General features: G+C 37.6%; 1 protein-coding gene and 1 long non-coding RNA gene across 4 annotated transcripts in view; one reads left to right on the top strand and one right to left on the bottom strand.

Annotated features, from left to right (window-relative positions):
- The window catches only part of zfhx3 (zinc finger homeobox 3), a 237,105-nt gene that overhangs the window by 128,410 nt on the left and 83,376 nt on the right, over positions 1-25,319 (bottom strand). For 2 of the 3 annotated variants that reach the window (XM_038302539.1, XM_038302536.1), the window contains exon 1: positions 7,936-8,341. The gene's annotated coding sequence lies outside the window, so the exon portion shown is untranslated. Of the gene's footprint in view, positions 1-7,935; positions 8,342-21,015; positions 21,368-25,319 lie in introns of those variants that run through there. The other variant, XM_038302537.1, reaches the window with a different exon arrangement.
- LOC119794832 overlaps positions 6,964-25,319 on the top strand; it is a 47,683-nt gene continuing 29,327 nt past the window's right edge. The window contains exon 1 of the long non-coding RNA XR_005282264.1: positions 6,964-7,733. This is a non-coding gene — a long non-coding RNA (uncharacterized LOC119794832). The remainder of the gene's footprint in view (positions 7,734-25,319) is intronic.

The raw sequence follows: 25,319 nt of genomic DNA on the forward strand, positions 1-25,319 counted from the left end.
TGCAGAGAAGATGAGGACGTCTCATTTTCCTCAGGCTACATACATAAATATCTGTTTTCTGCTGTTGCTGTGTGGGAGCCTCCTCCTATCTAATCAATTTATTATGAGAGACTGAGGTCCTTATGTTTGTTCATTTAACACAGGGAAAATGAGAAACCACATTTGTTTCTGGTGTGGTGGGACCCAGTATAAAAACTATATATGCTTTGTGAGAGAATATAAAAATCCAAAAGAGGATAGGGGGACGGATAGAGGCACACCAAGTGGAAAGACAGATTCCCCTACCAGTGAAACATAAAGGTGTAATGATGTGGCTTTAAGGAAATACGTCTTTAATTGCGGCCAGGCGTAACATTTAATGCGACCTACATGACACCTGGCAAAAATGGTTTACGCTCCGGACGGTGCCAATTATAATTCAGCCAATGAGGAATCTTTCATAAATCCACCATCATGCTCACTGCGAGCGCTAGATGCTTATTTGACAAGATGAGATGGGGCGGGATGGCGACAGGCGCACATGCAGTATATCTTCTTTTTAATTACAATGTCTGCAGAGGTGGAAGTCTGCTATAAACAATCATCTCTGCAATCAGAAGCAATAGCACCAACACTCAGCTTTATAGAAGCTCATTCTAAAACAGAAAACATTTTGATTATTTGGAGAATGTCAGTCTTAAAGGTTATATGCTATTTTCAAAGTAAATTTCTAAATTATTTACAGACGTCAATAGGTCAGGCATTCAAATCTGCGGGCTATCTTTCATTTGCTAGCCTTAGCAGTTCTCATCCGATTGTATAATGACAAACATGTGTTGGGGTTGGTCAGATTATATAGATACTGATATTTACAGGTATTCATGAGTGTCAGACTGACTTAACTGAATATATACACAAAGTTTTTAGCATTCTACCTAATTTAGTTAATTATTATAATTTTTTCCAGGTTTATTTTTTTAAATCTATCCCTTTTTATCAGAACATGTCCTATTTGGACACCTACATTTACCTTATTTAAAACTGCATAATTTTTTCTGATATGCCTATGTTCTGTTTGCTTTAAATTAACATTATAATTGATGAAAACACTGTGCAGATGTGTGCATATCTAAAAAAGACTGCTCTATGTAAGCCTATTATCATAGAGACTAACCTTGTATGAGTAATAAAGACATATAATAGGGATTGCAAGGATGTACAGGTTATGTAGTTATGCATTGCATATACCCTGCAAACTGACACAGGAATAAAAGAGGAAAAAAAAATAAAGCGGTAGAAGCTGAAAGAGAGCTCACTTCAGAGGACTATGGAGGTTGCAGCACTTAGAGGCCATTTTATTGCTTTGCTGTGGTCAAGTGAGGTGCACCGAGCTCAATTCCACCACAACAATGGGAAAGAGGGCCACAGAGACAAAAGAGGGCTATCCTTGCTTCTTAACCCCTTCCCTGCTGGCAGATCAGTGGCCTACGATACTGAGCCAACAGCATCAGATGCCTCAGGGGAGGATAGAGGAGCGACCGCCCGTCCTGCAGCATCTCCCTGCCTATTTGTAGCAGCTTCTAGGACACATAACTACGATTAGTTATTTTTACAAAATCAAAAATAAATAATAAATAAGGAAAAATGAATACTTTTTGCACTTTTGTTTATTTTTCTGAACAGCTATATCTTATCCCTGCTTCACACCAAATTGCACGCCAGCCTTCTTCTCAACATCTCTCCATATGTGGCCCTCCCTCTCTCCTTTTCTCTCCTCAAACAGGGTACTACACATTTGCAAGTGAATCACTCTTTTTGTTAAGATGTGTGTGCATGTGTATAAGAAAAAAAAATGGGGAAGAGGTTGTATGAGAAGGAGTGCCCCTGCCATCGCTCTTTTCTTTTCTTCTCTCTATAACCCTGGGGAGTGTAAGCTGTGAGGTACACAGAGAGGAAGTGCCACAGACCTGCTGGGATCCAGGACATCCCAGCAGTGCATTCCTGTAGCTGTGACCCATCAGACAGAGACCGGGTGATAATGAACCACCACACAAAATCTGTGAGATGATTTTTAGAGTGGCATATATGAAGTCAAACGTGAGCTCTGGCCTGGACATAAAAATAATAATAATAATAATTATAATAATCAATCACATAGCAATTAATTTAATTATTAATCTGCCTCATTATAAATGATAAGCATACACAAGTTATAGACTAGTAGAAATGGAAATAAAAAATATTTTAAATGAAAATATTATATTATTACTATTTTTACAAATTATTTTCCATATTTCCAACTGAAATACAGAATATAATAGTAAACACAAAAATATTAATATATAAACCAAGCTTAATGGTGCAACACTTGTTGACCAAAATGTCAAATATTGTCTAAATTATTTAAAAGCAAAAAGGCTGGGATAAAATATAAAAAAGACTTTTGAATCTTTGTGACTTAAATAAAGAATAATTTGTTTTTACTGAAATATCTAGATCCAAAATATTTTTCTGTTCCATAAAGAAATAAATAATACGGAGCATGAAAACAGGAGTAGTGCAACTGAGAGCGCGTCAATTTGTTAACGCTGTGACTCCCTCAAACAGCCAGGCGCTCTCTCGCACACTTACATTTTGGTTACACAATGGAGATTTCACAGACACAGATAAACAATGCGAGGCCAGTTATCACTCCACAGAGCACAGTAACGCAGAGGAAGAGCATGACAAAGAAACAGGGGGAGGACAAAAAAGATGGCGTGTGTGTCGTCAGAGTCACAGGCCAGAGGGGACTGCACATTGTTCCCCGGCTCGGCATACGGAGAAGAAGGCGACCTGGGCAGCCTCTATCTAAGCGTCCTCCATGTTTTATGCATTCTGTCCTTTGTGATGATAAGCACCAGTACGGAGGGTGGAATGTTGGCCTCCAGGGTCCAGAAAGAAGGGTGGGCTTATTAGGAGCAGCATGGGGGTAGGGGGTACGAGGGTGACCGGGGTGCAGCTCTGTTTTTATTTTGCAGCTCTCGCTGACATTCATGCCTGGCTCTCATGTGGGCATGTGTAGCTTCTGCAGACACATCCCTGAACATGAGCTTGCTGCTGGTCCTGCTGCTTCGAACAGGATGGAGTCAGCACCCTGCTCAACCCCAACACACACAAAACTGCCAGTCATGTAAGTGCACGCATCACACAGGTCTCTGACTCAGAGTCAGTACATCAGCAGAGAGAAAAATCTGACTTTACCAATGTTACAAGAGCAGTATTAAGCAAAATACTTGGTTTGATATCAAACTAATATATGTATTAAATAAATAACATTCACCTCAAGGATACAGAGGAACATTATACTCTCCTTATTTGACTGTATCTGCTTTAATTCATTGTTAGAAAAAACAGAGTTTTTAAAATAAATATTTCACATATTATTCAGCCCTGTTCTGTCACCTCGACAATATCAGTGTTAGGGTGAAAAAAGGAAGTATATTTTGAGCTTAAGCTTTTTTCCCCATTATGTATAGCAGAAAATCAGAATCATTTTGCTGCATGACACCTAAAGTCAGATTTTCTCTGTACCCATGCCAAAATATTGATTAAAACCAAAATGATGTGAAGAGACATAAAATTTTTTTTTTAAAGAAATCAGATTTAAGAAAATGTTACACAAATAAATCTGGGTGCTACTGCTCACACACACTAACACACACACACACACATTAACTGTGACACATGCGCATCTTCTGTGTCATAAATCTAGTCTACCACAATGATTTAACCATGATTGTTAACACGATAACATGTTGTGAAAGAACAAACCACAAGAAACCCCGCCAACTTCACTTCAAATAGATAAAACGGTCCACAGTGAGGAGGGAAAAAAATAGGCGAACTCTAATGGAAACAAGGCGGGGGAATTTCTGTGTGTGTGTGTGTGAGAGGGGGGGTGCTCTCTGCAGATGAAGAAGACACACTCTGGACTACTGGAATTAAGGATCAGGTGGAGGATCCATTCACCCTGTTTGGGTGCCTTCACACACACACCTGACCATCGAATCCTTCCCACTCACAGTGCTGAGCAGGAGCACTGCTGCACACCTCTGCAGCTCAAACCATTCCTGGTAGCCAAGATGAGTTTTTACTGGACTCGGCTGCAAAACGACCAAAAGAAATCTGTCAGCTGCACTCCTCTAAACATTCATACCATTAAGCGGAGGAGACGAGGCTCCTGGTGTTGCTTTCTGGTTTCAGAGAATACACACTCGGCACAATTACACACATATCTTTATTTGTGGAGCTGTGTATCCGAAGACAGAAATTAATGCAAAATGTCTGGTAATTACAGGGAGGATGAAGAGTTAAAATAAAGCAAATAAGGGATTTATAGTAATTGCATTAATAAATAATAAGCATTTGCTATTTTTCCTATATGTGTGGGTTTTCCAGCAGATCTCTGTCTCTGTGCTGAAAATTCTATGTATGCACCCATCCAGATCCTCACCCAAAGAGGGCTCCCTCTAACCGAAGACGTGGCACAGACACCCCCAAAACACACAGTGCCACATCCTAAACAAGGAGAGGTCGTTAAAGAAGGGAAAATATGCAGAGATGCCAAGAGTAAGATAGGAAGAAGGAGACGCACTAGTGTGCGGAGGCGAAGGGTATGACAGCCAGAGGCACTGTTCCTTTCTCTGTATAACCCCCCCCTCAACCTACCTCCGCCTCACGCCAAACCAAAATGCAAGCCAATCCGTGACGACTGCGGCTCCCCCCTTTATCTCATTTGCCAAACTGCTGGACGCTGTGTTCCCACTCATACAGACAAATGGCATCTAAATTTTCTGTATATACCGCTAATCAAATGTGGCTACAGACGTGGGTCAAGTGCAAACAGTACACAGCACAGAATAAATGGCTACTGGACAGCGTGTAACCATAACCAGTATTTCTTTTTCTTTTTTACTGAAAACAATGATAAATAACACTTCAAATGGAGCTACTAAATGTAGGACATAGAAACTGCAAAAAAGCATGCCCCTTGCAATCATGAATGCATGCAAACAAAAATAAAATAAAATATTGAAACAAACATCACAGCATTAAATTAAATAAGAGAAAAAACTGCAAAAATATTTACTTTTTTGGCAGAAATTAAAATGTACCAAAATTTTGTTAAATATTTCTTTAAAATGTGACTGTGATAACAAATAAATAAAAATATAAAAAATGTACAAAATAAAAATCAAGCTAATTCATTAGACTGACTGATGGGAATGAATTTGATTCAGAGGTGTAGATTTAAAAACTGCAGCTACCAGCAATAAACAGAACACCTAAGTTGGTTTTGTGAAGAAATTAATACAACCTGTGACATCCCCATACCTTTTACTGGAACTGTTATAATTAAATATACATATGAAAAAGGGGCAAGGTAGGAGAATTAAACAGGCAGGTGGAATAAATAAACATTTGTGCTGTCTTTGTTTTGTAAGAAAGGGAAAAGAACGAGGAGGAGGAGGAGGAGGAGGAGAAGGAGAGGTGTTTCACTGTCAAACAGCACAGGAAGGGAGACTATTGCTCGGTTCTGTTTGTTTGTTTGTTTGTTTTTTCGGGGGGGTGGGAGTCAAAGCAGCCTTCCTGTGTTATAGAGCATCCATAGGTTTCTGATCACAAGAATCTTAAGTGTCCTGTGCACTCCAATAAAGCTATAGTGTGAAGGCGTGTGTAAGAAAAACTGGAAAGCACAATTACTAAATTATAACAAGTATTTTAAATTTGTGAATACTTCTTAAGAGACTAAGTTTCTTGATTTCCTTATACTTCTATCTCCTGTATAAAATGCAAGGATCTGTTTACCTGACCTCTTCCTCTATGGCCCATGGCTATCTGACCTCTCTGCTCTCCCACCCTGACAGCCCCTCCTCCTCTTCATCTGTGGATGGAGTTTCTCTCCGTTTGCCGATTAATTTCATTAAAGCCGGTCTAATGTGGATGCTCACATCTTTAAATAAATCAAAAGCCCTACCCCTGCAGACGCTGACAACATTATGAACACAATTTTGAGTTACCCCCTTCCAAAAATTTATAATGATTTAAACAATGTTAAAAATAAAACTCAACAACTCAGATCAACCTTTTCTTTTTCCTCCCCAACCAGAACCACCTCTCTGCCCATTATCCTCTTGGCTGTTTGGAGGGGTTTCCTCTCTTTCTTTTTTATCTCTGCACTCCCTCAATGACCCTGTTCCCCTCTGCTTCTTGCTGTCTGACCTAAACGCCCCACACCCCCAGACCCCTTGCACTCCCTGCAAACACTCTCACAACTGCCACCCCCACCACCCCTCATCCTTCTGCTTTACCCCCCAACAGTGCACACATCCTATCAACGTCTCTGCTCATTTTGCAAAAAACATTTTACCTACTTTCTTTTCTTACATTAATATGCGCAAAAAAAAAAAATTAATCACCGTGTTTAAATGACCGTATTTAGCTTTTCTCTTACAAAAAGAAAAGAGAACTACTTGGATATAACGATAATTGACATTTTTGCATTTTAATTGTATATTTTCTCAATTAAATTTTTTATTTTTTTGCCTTTTTTAGGGGGGTTATTGTCAGAAAAGGCCTCTTTTGCATTGCAGATAGTTTTTTTAGTTGTTTGAATCGTTCTGGTTTTGCGTATTTTTGGCTTTTTTACCCCTTTTCCTCACTTCAACCGAGGCTGTAGGTAAAAGCGACCCGCGGATGCATCTAAAGTTTTCGCTGGTAACTGTCCGTTCCTTATAGGATCCTGGGGGCCAATGTTTAAGGCAGCGTTTTGTTTCTCTTTCTCTTGAAAGTTAGACTCGGTAGCCGAGTATAGTTGGAGACAGCAGAGCCAACCTCCCTGTCTCTTCCCTGAACCCACATGTCTGATCCCTCGTCACGCAGCACCCACTCTGAGGCTGTCCGTGTTCGGGGTCTTGTTGATCCGCTCCTGTCACGCCGGTGCTTTTTTTTTTTTCAAACAACACAACATTCAACTCAACGCAGAGCCCCCCTCATGCGCGCGCGCGCACGCACAACACACACGCGTGTCAATCGATCTGCATGTGACTCCGTCAGTGAATGAGCGAGAATCAAGTGGAAAAACATCAGCGAAAGGAGGCAAACAGCTGATGTAAAATTTGGAAAAATAAAAAAGCTGTAACGCGGACAAAGTGTTGCGGAAAACTGAAAGGGGGGGAGAGAGAAAAGTGTTCGGCTAGAAGGAGCTGAGGCAGGGCGGAGGGATTGCACATTTTACGCAAGAAACGTCGGAGAAGAACAAAACTGTCCTCAGCCAGAAGAGGATTTTATAAGAAAACGAAGGTGGCGCAACTCTCTGGATGTGGAAAGTCTTAAAACTATCCATAAAATAAACCAGCGAAAGATGCTCCCCGTTTTTCCCCGGACGCCCACGGACCCCACAGGCTGGACTTGGAGCTCCTTCCCTGGGCTGCGCTCACCAGGAGCTACCGCTGCCCCTCGTCCGATCTCCACAGCTTGTACCCCACCTCCTTGTTGCATTTGTGCTTTAAAAACACGTCTCTCAACATCCATTAGCCCTCCATACCACTTTCCCCCGATCCCACCAAAGCAACAAAAACAAAACAAACCGAATCTGTTTTTAAAAGCGTGTTTTTCTACAACCAGCTGCTCCGGAGTGGATCGCTGTCTCACCCGTTTCTTATCTTCCATTCATGAGAGGAGGAGAGGACGGAGCGCTCATGTAAACACAGGTAACGATACGGATCATCAAAACAGGAGATCGAGAATAAAAGCAAAAGTATGAACTTGTGATCGGTGGTCCAAAAGCAAGAAAATAGAGACGGTAAACCCCACGGACAGAGTGGCTGAGATAAGTCACACAGCGAGAGAATAGGATCGTGGAAACAAGAGAGGGGAGGAAAAAAAAGAGATAAACGCAAAGTTGAAACTTACAATTTCTCGCTGCCGCTTTGTGATCCTCGCTTTTTAATCCAGTATTGTGGTGATTTAGCTAAAGATCCCATCAAGGCAGTCTCCTTTTGGTCAGTTTGCGCTTAGGGTGGCAAAAGAAAGATCATTGTTGTTGCGGAGTGTACAAAAAAACCGAAGTAGGTAGGCTACTATTAGTTGTTAAAGGCGATATAAAAATAATTTGGATGCAAAGCAGGCGATGAGTCTCGTGTTAGAGGGAGCGAGGAAGAGGTGAAAGTGAGATCTGATGATTGAAAAGAAAAAACTCTTTGGATCTTTATTCCTGCTAATTAGTTTCCTGCAAAAAATGGCTGTGATTAATTCAGTGCGCATGTGCTTCATTACACAGGCACGAAGGGAAGGGCTAATTAGCCGCCTTCTGGATCAATAAGATTCAGCAAAGGAGAGAGGCTCGGGAGAGAGAGGGAGGGAGGGAGATAGAGGAGGGAGGGAGGGAGGGATGGATGGATAGATACAAGTGGAAAAAGAGGAAAGTAATGATCAGGAATTGAAAATATGGAATTACGAAGAGCGGAAAGTAAGAGTTTGATTAGACGGAAGGCTGAAAGTTAACCAGCCACAGGCTCCCTTTAGATCGCTTTTTTTCTCCTCACTTTTAAAGCGTTTTTTCTTTTATTTTAAACTGAAAAAATAATAACTATAATTAATGCAGCCTCAGCAAAAAGCGACGCTACTTAGTTTAATCGAGCCGTTTATAGTTTTCGCCTCAAAAACTCGAGTTGTAATCGTTTTAAAAAAACTTATTAAAAATTATAACTGTGTTTTTGATAACAGGGGATTATAAACTAACATAAATGAGCGATCTGAACCGCATACAACCATGCATTTTTTTGAATGTGAGTAAAAGTGGTTTCATTTATCGCGCGTTTAAAGCTTTTCCTTTACGCAGAGCTGGACAGTAGCAGCAACACATGAGCTGGCACGCTGCAAGGGCTGCTGTAATCTGCAAAGACCAGAGCTTACCGTAAATACAGTGCCACCTGCATATTATCACGGTTAACTGTGTATTTGGACAGGTAAATATATATTTTAAGCATTAAGAAAAAAAAATACCTCAGAGAATTAATATGTAGTTGTTCTGATTGCGCAGCTTTAACTTTGATAAAGTTCATAACTGGATGGATGCAGTCGGCAAAATTATTATTTTTTTGTTTACATAAGGCTTTATTAAAAAGAAAAAAAAACACATCTCAAACCAATGGCTCTTTTAAACATTAATTTAATTAAGAAGTAATAAAATAGTAAAATTCGAGCTGATTTACCTTATTTAAAATAATAAAATGTAGTAGGCCTAACTAAGAAATGGATATGCCTACTTTTAAAAGGGGGCGTTAGTGCATGTTTTATTTACCTCTTATTACCAGCTCACGGATATTTTGCTACTTCAGAACACATAAAAATGAAATAAATCCTACGGAATGCAGCACAATTTTAGCTTTTTTTTTTTACTCTCAGTTAAGTTAATCTGTTTGCACAATGTTTCAAATTTCAGGGTGTTCTGGAATGACCGATTTAAGCCTCAATGCATTCTCTATGTGTTCATGATTTAAATGAGAATAAACAAGATGTGAGAATAAATACTTGTAAAATATGAAGAGACGCCAGTAAAAGGCATGTAAGTGTAGGTGTGATGAACCAGCATGCCTTTGTGACATCTGGTTCCAAACTTGTAAGAAGACGTTTTCAAAACAAGTGGGTTCTCGTAAATAACAATAATAACGGTATAAAACAGCGTGAGTCAAACTGACCAGGATGTTTTATCCAGCTCCTGGATGACTGTTTTGGATTTAGATCTATGACCATATTATATCACTCTGAGATCGTATCATAAGGTGATCAGAATTCAGATAAACACATTCATTTTGTACGTTTCTCTTTTAAACACAAAATGAGTTTGATCGTTTCCTGATTTTGATAATATTGGGGGGAAAAAAACATTTGAGTTTCTTATTGCTCTTTTTTTCTCTCCATCAGAATTCTATTGTTGGTTCTTTGATACGTGGACAATCCCTGCCTGTCTTGCACACACTTACTGTGCAAACAGCTCTGTGTGTAGAGCGCAAGTTTCTGCGAATACAAGCAGCAGCAGCTTTCACTGAGCGCCTTCCACTGATTAAAACAACACGGATTTGTTAGTGGCGTCAATAGGCTGAATTCCGTGGCTGATCTTAATATATACTAAATGAATTACATTTTCACATTTAGATATTACCCTAGCAATCTAAGAAAAAAAGGAAAATTCTGCTAAGTTATAACTGGATTTTTTAAAAATCTGACGTGTGCGTATTTATGTATATTTGTGTTCTCTTATTATTTTAAGGCTGCACCAACTTCTAACGGTTGAAAACCTTCATGATGTTCTTGCTTGAGAACGATAGCTGATGAAATAAGTAGACCATATTTTATGTACTCTAAGGGCCCTTCGACTTAGAGGTTAGATAGGTTATGAACCCCCCAACCCCTCTATCTCCCCCGGGACGCGCAGTTTCTACAGATCCAGTAGCATAGGCCTATATTCCTTTGAAGAGACTCAAACTTCTTACATTGTAGCCTGTATGACCAACTCACCCCCCTTTTTGCACAAAACTCTCCCTCTTTCCCTCACCTTTCCTCCCTCACTGTCCTCTCCCCTCTCTCCCTGCTGCTAAAATGTATGGGGTGCTGTAACATGGCATTTCCTCGGCAGTCCACTGGCACTGATACCTGTTTTTAAGTAATGCAGCACCTGCTGTATAGAATCCCCCATCCAAAAATAAAGCAACATAAATAAATGAGTAAATAAACAAACCACTCAAACAGTTTGCGCACCCCCTTTTGCAGGAGACTGCAGGAATCTCGAGGATTTGCGACGCGTCTGCTCTCTCTGGAAGCGGAAGATTGTAAAAATGAATAGGTTGGAAATAGCGTGCGAGCGGAGTTAAAGGGGGCTAGCAGATAATAAACGAGTCTGGTGTACTTTGAGGCTTGCATGGAGGCAGCTTTCAGCCAGTCGCATGCCTGCAACAATGCCAACTTCAGTTTACAAATTAATGCAAAGGCCTGATTGACATTACTCCATCAGTGGCCATATTGAGCAGGGTGCTGGCTAAATAAAATAAAAAAAGGAGCTGCCAGACGGAGGCCTTCATGCTTTTAGGGCCTATGCTTGAGTGAAAAGAGAGGAAGGGGGGAGTTGACAGGGTCTGGGGCTTTTGTGTTGCCAGCATTCAATTGCGCCTCTCAGTGGGAAGGATAGGCTAACTGTCCACGTGCCAGCCTCAATAGGCAAGCCGCGATGAGTGGCATTGCAAATTCAACGCAACCTGTGGGTATGACAGCCCCGTGGATATGACAAAGAAAGCCAGAGTGGCTTAAAAATGCAAAGTGCTGTATAGATGCGAAGGCGCGTGGAAGTGGTTGACCATCATAGCGCACTGAGACATAGGGCCAAGCCCCATACAGTCACTGCTTGGAGAGATGAGGGGAGGCTGTCGCAAGCAGACCCACGTGCACGACTTGTCAGAAACATTTATTTGAATGTTTTCAAATTGAATTACAAGTTATTCTCTGGTAAGGGCTACGGGCGCGCGCACACGAGCCTGTGTGCGTCTGCACGCGCTCTCGCAATCCAAGACAAAGCACAAAAGGAAGCAGAGGAAATGAGCAGGGGTGAAAGTATTTAAAGATAAAAGCTGTGTTCAAGAAACAGTCCTATAACTTTATAAAGAGATAACGACTAATATATTTCGAAGGATTTAAGGGGATATAGGATCATCATAGGCTGTAATAATAAGGAGTGCACAGTTTGGGTTGCATGTTCAGGCTGTGGTAAACAGAGATGAAAAGGACATTATAGTTTTCTTAGAATACATTTTGGTTAAGATTAGAATTTGGAAATATTCGGATAAAAAGTAGAGAATGAAAACTTGTTAAGTGATTGAAAAACAAAGAAATGCAGGTTTCATAATTTTTCTATTCTAATACAGTTTCAAAATTAATTATATTCAACAATGTTCAAGCTGAAATTCCTATTATTTCCTTACTGATTCACCCTATTTATTAAAAAAAAAAAATCTGTCCCACAAAGTGATTCAGAAAAAGCTGTTTACCCCCAAATCACACATGGGAGTATGGCGTACTCCTCTCCCTGTGACTGGGTGGATAGGGCAGCAAAACCAGGTGCAATGGCAGCGCCCTCTTATGTTCAGCCTGACCACTGGGATCAAGCAGAGCGGCAGCTGTTCCACCTGCGGACTAACTGCTCTCTGCAAAGCGCACCTTTACCTTCCTTGCAAACTTGAAACCTGAAGCATCTCAAAAGATCTAAAACAGTAGCAGGATATAAGAAGACATATGACCAATTTTGGAAGTTCAATTCAATTAACACTGGAATGTATTTAAAAAAGAAAAAAAAAGGCGTGTTATCGTCAAACGTGGTTGAAAGTTTTATAGTTAGTAAGGAGCATACTGTAATGGAAAAAAAAGTTGCAGAAGTTTAACATTGATCAAGCTTCAATTTGACTGAGATAAACAGGATAAGCACAGGCAGCGCCGTACTTCATGCAGAAATGCAAATAAATCAAACAATATTCCACGAATATGGGTCTTAATTTATTTGCAAGAATCAACTATGGTAGGCTATATTAGAAATGTGTTTGGTAAAGCATCGTCTAGGATGCTTCAAGAGCATCTCTGATGAAATGAGGACAAATTGTTCAACTCACCTGAGTTTCTTTTAATCAATTATATATATATATATATATATATATATATATATATATATATATATATATATATATATATATATATATATATATATATATATATATATATATATATATATATATATATATATATATATATAGCAGGTGAATACAGAATTTTGAAATTTGCCAAATTTGAGCTTTTTATGTATCGAAAGGTTTTTTTTTTTCGTTTCTTATTTTTTTTAACGTTTCATTTGACTTTTTTAATATTTTTTTTCCTTTTTGAGTTTGTTACAGACGCATAACCTCTTCCCGTGTTTATCTCGTTCTTCTACTGATTATTTTTCTAAACCGTTTGTTTTGTTTTCATGTTTCCTACTTTTTTTGTGAATAAAGTAGGCCTACTATTTTTTTTTTTTACGGTATCATCTGTTCCCAGTTTGTTGAGTTGCAGTTTAAAGTTGATTGTTGCCATTGCTTAAAATTGTTCAAATAAAAATCTTGATATTAAAAATAATTCTGAAAGATGACGCATGGTCTGATCATTATTTCATTTCTTGATTATTTTTATTTTTGCTATAGATTGGTGGAATTGCTTCATGTGGAATAAAGTAGGCAGTACAGCTGCACCTCAGAGAGAAACCTGACTTTAGATTCGTGAATTCAGCAGAGGCTGGGAGAAAAGGCAAACGCAAAAATACAAAGCAGAAAAAAAATTCCCAGTGCAGTTGGTGTGTTTGATTTCTGAGTTTAGTATAGAATAAATGCGGACCGGCCGTCTGGTCAGTCTGCTTAATTTACATGAGAAACAAGAAGTCATATCAATTTTCCTCTCATGCATTTCCTCGCCCTGTCAGTAATACCTTATTAAAGATCCTATGCATTATTCAAAAAACACATTTGACGTCTGTTTTTTTCCTCCCTCCTTCTCTCTTTCAGGAAAATAGATGTGTTAAACCATAATTTGATGTAAAAAAAAAAAAAAAAAAACTGTTTTTAATTTATTCTGCAGATTGCTCAATCCTGATCATTGCGATTAACACGAATAAACATTAAAGGCACACATAAAGATTGCCCCAAAGCAGCAACGTGAGGGTCTGTCTGTCTCCCCCTGTCTGTCTGACCCTATCCTCTCTCTCCATGTGTAAGTGCCTGTGTCTGTGAATGTGTGTGCAATATGCTCATTGTCTATGTAACTCGTGCCCGCGCGTCTGTTACAGTGCATGATATATATATATATATATATATATATATATATATATATATATATATATATATATATATATATATATATATATATATATATATATATATATCCACAACGGTTTTGCAATATATTGATAACAAATAAAATAATTTGTATTATAACATTGATTGGTCTGAAGCTTTACGATAAAATGTAGAAATCTAAAAATAAAATTAAACTTGGATATGCAAAAATCTTAGAATCCAGTCCTCTGCCTTCTTTTCTTCTTTATGCCACATTTCCTTGTATATTATTTGTATATATATATATATATATATATATATATATATATATATATATATATATATATATATATATATATATATATATATATATATATATATATATATATATATATATATATATATATATATATATATATATATATATATATATATATATAAAACTTAAGCGATCAATAAAATCTGAAATGTTAAGAACATGTATTCTTAAATGTCGTTGTCATAATAGGACATAAAAAATGTGTAAGTAACGTCCTAGCATCTTTTTCTATATGTCAAAAACATTAAAATATAGGAAACCGCCAGATCTTAGTGTTCAGGTGTTAAAGGTGTAACTCAAAACCAACGAGCACAAAATTAAAAAGTATGAATAAAAATATAAGATCTAAGGTTGGATTTTTTTTCTTTCATTTTTGCAATTGATCACAGTACGGTTGTTAAAATCTTTCAAATAACTAATGTTTAAATTATATCTATGTAGCGATTACTTAAAAAAAAAGGAAAGGAAATTGAGTAGAAATCTAAAAAAAAAATGCACATTTCAGGTCGGTGATACGGTAATTAGGCTATTGAAGAGCTGCGGGAAATAATGTCTCAGCCTCCGACTGAGACCCGTGGGGTTTTATGCGCTTTTGGAGCAGCTCGCTGAGACTGAGGGATCCCAAACTAGAGCCATATGAACACTTAAAGCAGCAGCTCTGCACCCGCTCCTGGTAAACCTCTCCAAAGAGGACGACAGGGAGAAGCGCAGACCTCTGCAAAGGCCAAGCCGCCTGCTTGCTGTATATGCACGGCACGGAAACATAATAAACTTACCGACCTATTTTAATTTTGTCAAGAAGAGCAAACCACAGAAAAAAAAATAAAAAAATAAAAAAATAAATAAAAACAAAGAAAGAAAAAGAAAGAAACAGGGAAAACACGATGAGATGAAAGATGACAGGTGGAAGTGACACAGAATATAAGTACTCTACAGATCCAAAAATTTCCCCTGAGGTCAAATCCAAATCCTTCCATGATATATGGATGATGTCATCTGTCTTGTTAGGGCCAAACAAGGATGAATGCTTTAAAATAAATGAAAATCAATAATTTATGACACAAGAATAACAGTTAATGACACTGGTGGTGCAGCACTTCAGTATAATTTGAAGTTTGACAAAACAGCCACTAAATTTGTACAATACCCGAATCAGTGCAATATTCTACATCAAATCTTTCTCAAAGGCTATCTAATTGTATGCGTTTTGATGGATGCCTTTTGGCAGTGAGGTTTTCTATCATATCAAAAATTGTTCCTTTAAAAAAATTAAAAATAAAAATAAAACAGACTTTGCAACTGGTTGAGAAAGAGTCCAGAGCAGCTCTTTTGAAGCTTTGTAGGATCAAATATTCAGGTAGTGTGGAAACCCACTTCCCCACTTTTGTGGCTGTAACTGAGGTACATGTACCTGTAAGCTCTCAAACTCTAAACTTTGCTCAGGCTGCCCTGCAAGTCCCACTGATATTTGATGTGTGTGGTGATCTGTGGAAGGGTGGAGGTCTCAGTCGTCAATCAACTGCTTTGGCCTCTGAGTTTGAAATACTTTAGTAGAGGTGAGCCCCCTTCAGTATTCCCGCAGCCAATAAAACCAAACGCTGTTTCTTTTTTAGGGTGTAAACGTGTAAAGGGGGTTAATGGAACAGGTGTTTACGTTTGCATGACAGGTACTGAAGGTTGAGGTAAGATCATAAAGTCAAGAGGTCTGCAGTAGTCCATAAAATGCTGCCTTTCATGTTATAGTTGATTGTAAACACTGAGGCTTAAACAGAAAATGAAGTTAGATCTCATATGATGTGTTTTTTTTTTTAGAAACATATTCTAATAAATAAAATATTAGAAATACAATATTGCAGCCTGAACTTATATGACCTTTTATTCTGCAAAATGAGCTTGAGTTATGAATGTCAGAGTGTCCAGTTGAAAAAACGAAAACAATTATTTTATTTTTTTGTCTGTTGTGTATAGAAGTGGATATTTTTGCCACCAGCAGTGCATTGATTATAACAACATGCATCAAATGATGACATTGGTTTGGATGACAGCATGACAGTTGAAATTAAGTCAAAATTAAGTAAAAGAAAAATACATCTTTCATGTATAAACCTTACATAGCTAAAGAAGCTGGAGGTTTTATTATTTTTTTGTATAACAGTGCAAACATGTCAACATGAAAAGCTGCCTTTCTGATCCAAAAAGGTCACACCTTCCCCCGGGTCAGATGACCAGCAGCAACTTCATATTCTTTCACAGCTGACAGGATCAAATATGTGCATTGAATAACAATTTTTTTTCCCCCTCATGAAAGCTCTATCAAGCTGTAAACCTCTGTTTAGATTATTTAGAAATCTTGTACATGTTTAATCAATAAAACTCTTATAATGTCATGCAGGACTTTGTGAATTCTGAAACCTTTTACAAGAACATCTTGTATCAATGTTCATGCAGAGTTTTTAAAGTTTAAACAATACATTGTTTTAAAATGTTATAACCCCTTCAACCTTTTTTATGTTTTTTATTTTATGCTACAGCAAACTTAAATACATTTTGTTGGTATTTTATCTAATAGTGCAACATAAAGGGGTGTATCATTTTTAAGTGAGAGAAATGCATGGCTTTTCTTAAGAATTGTATGTAAATTCAAGTTTTTATAGAACGCTTGTATTGCTGCTATTACAGCTTATGGTATTTTAGGTTATGTGTCAACGTAATTGCAGCATTTAGAAAAAAAATGTCCAATCTGCTTTGCAAAATAGCTTAAACTCGCTTAAATTCAGCAAGAGAATCTATGAACATTAGTTTAAGTTGTTATTCACAATTTGGTGTAGGTATTGAGTTTGACCTGGCCATTTGATCAAATGTCAGTATATTTCAGATCATAACTCTGCTGGATGGTGACAACATCCCGGTGTCAACTCTTTTGCAGCCTCTTACATACTTATTTACTGGATAACCCTGTGTTAAGTGTCAACCATTATCCCTTCATATCTGACCAGCTACCAAGTCTCATCTGAAGAACAACCCTGATGCCAATTTCCCATTTCTGAGTTAAGAGTTTCCAGAGGCACAAGTCTGTGTCCACATTCACTATCAACTTAGGTAGTTTGCTATATCTTGGTGGGTTGAACATACTCTTTTCATGTAAGAAATTAGCTTAACACAGTTTCATGAGAAGTTTATTGCTTGTCATAATGTTTTATATGGTAACTATGCTTGGCATGTCTGCATATTTTATATTGTAGATTTTTTATTGATTTATTATCTTCATTAATGATGTCTAATAAACCTCTAAAGACTTTATATAACAATTGTATTTAGAATGCATAAAACAAAATTCCCAAACAGGTGACTTCTTATTAAAGCTACAATTTGGATGAATATATATATGAATATATATATGAATATATATATATATATATATATATATATATATATATATATATATATATATATATATATATATATATATATATATATATATATATATATATATATATATATATATATATATATATATATATATATATATGTAAATCTGTAAAAGAGAAGCATTTTCCTTTCACTTTTCACTTACAAACCCTAATAAAATACACTTTAGTGTTTGTTATGTTGCACATGGAAAGTTCAAGGATAAATGTCTAAATGTTCCATTTTTGGCTTGGAACATGTATAGTTAAATTTAAAACCGGAAACCATTAATCTCTAAACTAAAAATTTTATGTTTGCATGCTTTTGGAGTAGATTTTTCTGGTTTGTTGAAATAATAAACATAATCTAATGCCTGACTGAAAGCAGACTGAAAGCAAATAAAATTATAATAATATATTAAACATATTGTATTGCCAGAGAAACATTATAAGTGGTCCTAAATGTATTGTTCTGTTATTCACTCGATTAAAATCTGCAAAGACCGATTTCCAAACAAATCGAAATCCACCATCTTTTCTTTAAGGTACAGTACCATAATCTGTCAGAGCCACCTTTTGATAATGTAGAGTTATGAGCTATATGCTGGCAGCTCCTGAGGATTCTGTTCATTCAGATGAGTTATTGCAACAATATCAACCTGTATTAGGTCCCACTTTTGATGTTATGTTCCTTAATGTGTGGAAATACAAATCTGCAGGAAGGAAGATCCAGGATGAGGAATCTACTTAATACTGGTTGTTTAGAATTGTAAATTCATATCATGGGTACCACTGTATTATTTATTTCATGTATAAAATCATGCATGTCTTTTTTTTTCTAAATGGACAAGGCTTGAACAAAGGAGGAAATCCTAGCTGCGGAAGAACAGTGAAAATAAGGTCGAGTGTCGGAGCCCTGAGTGAGTGAACACAACTCCTTCAGCACGCAGGGTTGGTGGGAGGAGTGATGCTTCCCTCCAGATGGAAACCCTTTTCACTTTGACTTTTGCTTTGTTATTGCTCCCTTCTTTGTAAAACAGCTGGTCTGTTTGGTTCTAATTTAGATAGTGAAAATGCTTCTCCAGATAATCATCTCTGCATTAATAAATACTTTTTTGTGTGTTCAGAATTTTTATATAACTAATACTAGGGTATTTTAAAATGAAATTAAAAAATGCATTTGTTTAATTATTCTTATTCTTATCCCATTATCAAATTAAGCATCCTAAATCCAAGTGAATCATCTCCTGCTGGTTTGCCACATATTTTCATTTGTGAAAATATTATCCCTTGATTTTATAAGCCATCTTTTCTTATTGTTAGACATAATTTAAAGTGAATTAAATCTCCCATTTGAATCTTCAACAAAAGTTTTGCCCTTTGAATTAAGATACTTGATATTGTTTGAGTCAAAGTCACTGCAGAAGAATGGAAACATGTATTGTGTTTGCAAAAGAAGAGTGATTGGATACAGTCTCAAAATAGGCATTGATTGGTGACAGTAATATAATGGTAAACTAAATCAGACATTGGGGGTCTCCGCATCAGATAAGCATTTTTGATAGAGGTTCAATTTCACAATTTATCTTAGAGAAGAGTCCTCTGTAAGATCTTAAAGTCATTAATCATTTATTAAAGATCCAATCATGACATCATACGGATTACCATTCAGAATGCAAACCAGACAGTATGTAATTTCTCATTATAACTGTGATGTCATTTCAATAGCCATTGGAAGACATTTATGTTTAAATGTCTACATTAGGTGAAACATAACGTTCTGCAGAAGGACACTTTATTTTACACTAACCAGGTGGAAACTGCCTGGGCTAGCTGCATGTCAACATGTGTTCCTTTCTCATTTCTAATGGATGGGGGTCATGGTAACTTCCTTTACTTTATCTATAGGCTATAAGCTTAAAATAAAGCAGGATGTTGAACTGATACTGAGAGGAGAAAAGTAGTGGCTATTATATTTGACTTAATTTAAAAATGTAAAATTGGTCTCACAGATACTGTCATTAGAGTGGTAGAGCTGCAGAAGGAGAGAGATAGTGTCCCTTAAGCATATATGTTTTAGTGTTCCCCAGTTGACTTTCAAACAATATAAACCAGATTCTTAGTGACAGGATTTTGATTTTTAAAAATCAGCTAAATTATACTATGATCATTGAACCAGGTCATGGTCAACCCTGGTCATAGTGAGAGCAGGAACTGAGTACAGATGGAAATCAAAATCAGCCTCAGCATAAAGCTTTCAAGCAGAGGGAAGCATGAAGTGCTCAAATATTGACTGTTGAGCTGACTTTGGACCTACTGAAACACACTGGGAGAATAGTGGATGAGATGGCTCACCAAATCATCACTGATAAGTGAAATTCACACTGAACCTCAAGGAGCTTGGAATGTGCTCCAGTGAAGGTTCAGCTCCTCTTTTAAGGATTTTTTTTTAATAAAAAGAAACCAAAAGAAATATTTAAAGAGAGTTTTTGTGCAACAGGCAAGTCATTTTTCTTTTTTACCCAGACCAAGCACTCTCATGGTCTCTGGGTCAGGATTGGTCAATTAACAGGATTGTGATCCATATTACTAGTGCAACCTCATATAACAGAATTTTTTCCTTCCCCCATTTTTGTTTTTGTTTTGTTAATATGCTTAGAAATAAACCAACATCTGTAACATTGACAGTTCTTTTTGCTCACAATTCTTGTGGATGGTGTTATTTACTGATTGAAAACTCATGTCACTATTCCTCCTCATGGTTGTGTGAGATACAAAATAAAGTGCCTATATTGAAAACTATCTAAACTGATTTTTTTAATTTTTAATGCTGTGAAAAGCTTGTTTTACTTGCTCTAAAATAATAATGAAAGTAAGCATAGTGATTATTCCGGAGTTCTGCATCAAACCAGCTGATTGGGAGAGATGTAGTGAATTATTAGTGAGATTTTTTTTTTTCCAGTGAATGTATGGATTTTTGCACACACACAGCATGGTTGTGAAGCTAATTTGACTGGAATAAAATAAGTGATAGAAAACCTGTGAAAACCGCAGCTTGGTTCTTTATAGTCACAGATATGTGTGAATGAAGCTGGGAACACGATTAATGTCAAAGTAACCAGTGATTATCTTAAACACTGCTTCCTTAAACAAATGACCAAAGCAGATATAGTCTCCAACCTGCGCTCAAAATTCTAAGCCTAAAGTGCCAAGGTAAGGGCATTTCAATCACTCAAAGCCAGCATAATAAATGCCTCTAATCTAAGAATAAAAAAAATATAAAACAGAGCATGTAATTAGGGCATTTATCAACCAGAATGTTTTCAACACCACATTGGAGAAAGTTAACCTCAAAGCCCTGACAATGTTAAAGAGCCCAGTTACAGGGTCATCAGGAGCAATGAGGTCATCACAGCCTTACCTAATGGAGGTTTTGGTCCTAGTGTCCGATTCAGCGAAGCGTCTCTAACTTCTTTCCTTTCAGGGGTCTGTTTGTTTGAAGTCAGCATGCAGAAAAGTTGCTCCCTCTTGGTCTCAGCATGCTCGTTGTGGACATAGATGGCCAGCAGCTACTGCTAATATTCAGATGGTCCTTCTTTGTTTGCAGAAAAATGTAGAGTGTAAAGCTATTGATTGGGTGCCTGGGCACCTGTATATGTTTTGGTGAGATAATCCTAGAATTCCAGGTATTTCCAAGGTTTTCTAAAGCTATGTAGTTTGGGATTTAGGGACTCCCGGGTCACATGAACATCATATCAAGATGCTGCCATCGCCTAGAAGAAGAAAGGAAAAAAAGAGACAGAAATTAAAGATTTAGAAATATTTTTTTAACACTTGGAAACCCTTACCAAAAAAAAAAAATAAAAATAATAATAACTTCCATGGCAATCCTCCTAGAGGCCCATTTTCAGTACCTCATCCCAGAAATATGAGCACATAATAGATGTCTTTCAGTGGAGGAAAACCAGAGCAGTATGATTTTCATCAAGACTTCAAAATTAATCATCTGTTTTCAGAGTCAACAAAATTAATCTATAATTATTTGGATGCTACCACTGCTGGACAGCTTCGCATGATTTCAAGATTATATGTAATAGCAATTGAACTGCTGTGAGTAATTTCTTTTCTCATATCACTGAAGACTTTTCAGATGAGAAATGAAAAAGAAAGAGAGATTTGAAGAGTAACTTAATTTCCCTGTAACACGAACAAGTCATATTCTTGTAATTGCATATATAATTGTCTGTTCTGCAGTGGATCTCCAGTATATGACAACATAGTCTCATAGACAAAACTTATTTATTTAACTGTCAATTCCAGCAATAATAATAATAAAAACGTGTCTTAAAAAAGACTTTGAATTCCACGAGGGCCTAGTTTGTGAGGCTGGGTAAATATGCTTGTCAAATGTTCCAACAGTTCCACAGCGACGGAGAGTTAGTTTGGGAATACATTCGAGATCAGCAGACAGCTTGTGATAACTGAACAGCTCTTTTGAAGCTACATCCATTTGGAAGCACTGTGCAATGGTTTTTACCTCGGTGGTTAGGCTGGAGTTAAAGTCTGCGTTTAATTGTTCCCCAGAGTTCTTAACGTGGCTCTGATAAGGAGCTCTGGGAGCAACATTTAAAACTACAGCTGAAGAATATCTAGTGTCTCTGGCTGCAGGTCTGATAGAGAGAGTGACGATAGAGTATCCACAAAGCAAAGAAAAACAAAAGATCTGTTAGAATGGGAGAAAAAAAAACAGGCTGATAAAAGCAGAGGTTTAGGGTCAGTGTGAGCTCCAGCTACATGTTGCATTTGTCTCTCCTAACTTCAGCTTCTCAGAATCTACTTGAAATACCAGTTTCAACAATCTTTCTTTCAAGCTTTCTTAAATAGAGAGGGTAAAGTGTCTCACTTGCTAATCAATAACTTAATTATTTTTATGACATGATTATGTCAGCAGTTAGAGCAGAAAAGGAGCAGTGCTGTTAATTTGTCACCCCTGCCTTCCTGTCTCTCATGCTCCATCCAAGGCCACGACTTACAGGGTTTGTCGGGGGCAACCTGTGGGAGTGTGTGTGTGTCAGATCAATAGCCCACCCACAGCAGAGCCGCGGGCGATCCCTGACCTGGGATATTGATTAGGGCCGCCTCGGCTGCCAATAGCAATGTGCTGGATGTGACACCGGGCTAAATCGGGAGCTGAGGAAGGGGGATTCTGAATTGCCAGTGGCAGCCCTACAGCACAACGCAGATAAAAGTCAATTCCACTTAACCAAATCACTGACAACTAAATAGTTAGCAGATACAAGAATGCACAAAGAGTGTGGTGGCAGCAGCTGGGTGGCTTTAGGGATTTCCCTTCTCCATGTCCTGTGTCAAAAGAGCAGAGACGACCAGAGGAGGCACATGTTTGTTTGTCCTTTACTTTGGTCACAGCTCCGTCTCTTGGTTGCACCTGCCTCATCCATACATTGATTTAAGAGCACTATTTAGACTGAGCATTCATCAGGTGTTTAGTACTCATTGCTGTGTACTAACATCTAAGAAATGTGTACCATATAATGAGAGAGAAAAAAATAGTTTTTGAATGAACAAATAAAACAACCTCTAAAAGCACCTTTTAGATAAGACTTTTAGAGGCAAGTGTTCCTGTTCCTGTGCATTCAGAGGAGCCCTGCTGCAATTGTCAGACTTCTTTCGATCCATTTTGCTCCCAGTCATTACAAGCCAATATTAGAGTAGTTTACATGTCATTTTACCGCTACTTTGCCTCATGAATGTAATTCTGTGGCTACTGATTCTGCAAGCATTCAGCATGTATCTATTACTCCATATCTCTCCTGGTAATTGCTGAGTGACAGAAAGGCAATACTGACTCTTTATTATAAGACAGCTAGACTAACTGGACAGTGGCCTTTTAGCTCTGGGTCATTCAGGCCAGACTGACCTTATCTACCCAGGTCGTTAGGGGTCAGCCACCCAGGAAGTGTTAGGACTTTACTGAGGGTACCGTCAGTGGCGTACAACAAGGTCAGCTGACCGAGGAGAATTGTTCCTATCAGGTATTGATTGCAGTTTGTCTGCTTCAGCTAAGGTTGGACTAATCTCACACTACCAGGGGGCAGAGACTTTGGTGAAAATTTAAGCATCGGAACTAACAGCAGTGATAGTGCAGCTTGCGGATACAAGTGAACATAAGAGAGTTCACCAGAAGAGCTGTGGGAATTTGGGATTTTGAAAAACATTGTGTAAAGAGTGAGATGTAGCAGCGAGACCAACAGTAATTGTTCAATTCTGAAATGTGTGGCATAGACGTAGATGGATGCTGACATTTGGAGTCAAGGGGTGGAGTTGACTTTTGTAATTCAGTCATTCAGAACTTTAGTAAAGTCTATCAATCTTATCTCATTAATAATCCACACATCTAGTTGTGTTTTTGTCATGCATTCTCGATCATTCATTGTGATGCGAAACGCATGAAAATCAGAACCTGATCTTACAAAGGGAGCAGACCTGGACCATGTGCTACATCCCAAAACTCCAATGGGCATGATAAAAAGAAAGATGCAACCGAATAGCCTTTACAGCCACTCTGTTGTCCACTGGTATTATAAATAAAAAAAATAAAAACATAGTTCAACATATTGAGCCGGTACCCTATTTTCTTAGCTATGTTCAAATAGGAGGCAAAACTGATCTTCATTATTTCCCTCAGCTCTCTGCTCAGAAAGTGAATAAATAGAAGAACTGATTATTGCATATAATATATTTGGAAAAAATAACTGATGGGGCGCATATGGGGGTGAAAGCATTACTGATGAAATATTGGCTTCTTTTAGGGAAAGAACATAATAAGGCGTCCAGAATCTACTGTATCATTGGCACCATGCTGTTATTTTCTGCACTTATAAGTTTTCGGGCATGTACATTGCATTGAAATAACATTAATATCTGGCTGGGACTCAGCATTGGCATATGTTTATTCATAAATGAATCAGAGATCAGTATTTTGGATGTTGCAGTTTCACAATCTGTTGTAGCAGATTACAGAAAATAGCATAAGAAAAACTAGATAAAAAAATTTAAATTTAGCCGAAAATGTCCTTCAGATTATTTAAAAAAGTTTATATTTTATTTATTTTAACTTTTGTTTATAAATGCCTCCAATATTTATAAGGTAAACGCAAACAGCAGTATTCAGTCATTGTTCAAACAGCGCTCTATAACTCCTAAAGTTGATACCACTTCTTTGAGCCTGCCATTTCCTTTGCTACAACATGGGGAGACAAATATATAAGATTGTTAGTCAGTAACTATGTGTGTACTTGTGTGTGTTTGTTCCCGTTGGTGTCTGCGCGTGCCCCTTTATGTACATACTAAAGCATCTCTGTTGCTCGTTAACTCTCGTCTCTGCAACTGCTTGCCACCGTACATATTAAATCACATTAATGGCAGATGAGCTCTTGCTCTGGAGAGACAGGCGTCTATTTAGAACTGCGTTTTATTGCACTTTGTTACGTTTAATCAAAAAAATGCTATGTGAAGAGATAACCCGGTTTAAAAAAATCCCAGATAAACAGCAACGATTGCATCTTTAAATAATAAATGACCCTCTGCCTCTTACAGACGGGAATATGAATGAAAATAATTGAAGACAACAATGTCCTATAAGAGCACCGCTCCTGCAGTGCTGATTCAGAATCCCTCATAACTTCAAACGCTCAGTCATAAAGT

Source organism: Cyprinodon tularosa, unplaced genomic scaffold (assembly GCF_016077235.1).
Source record: "Cyprinodon tularosa strain WSP-4 unplaced genomic scaffold, ASM1607723v1 ctg494, whole genome shotgun sequence".
In the NCBI taxonomy this organism is placed as follows: Eukaryota; Metazoa; Chordata; class Actinopteri; order Cyprinodontiformes; family Cyprinodontidae; genus Cyprinodon; species Cyprinodon tularosa.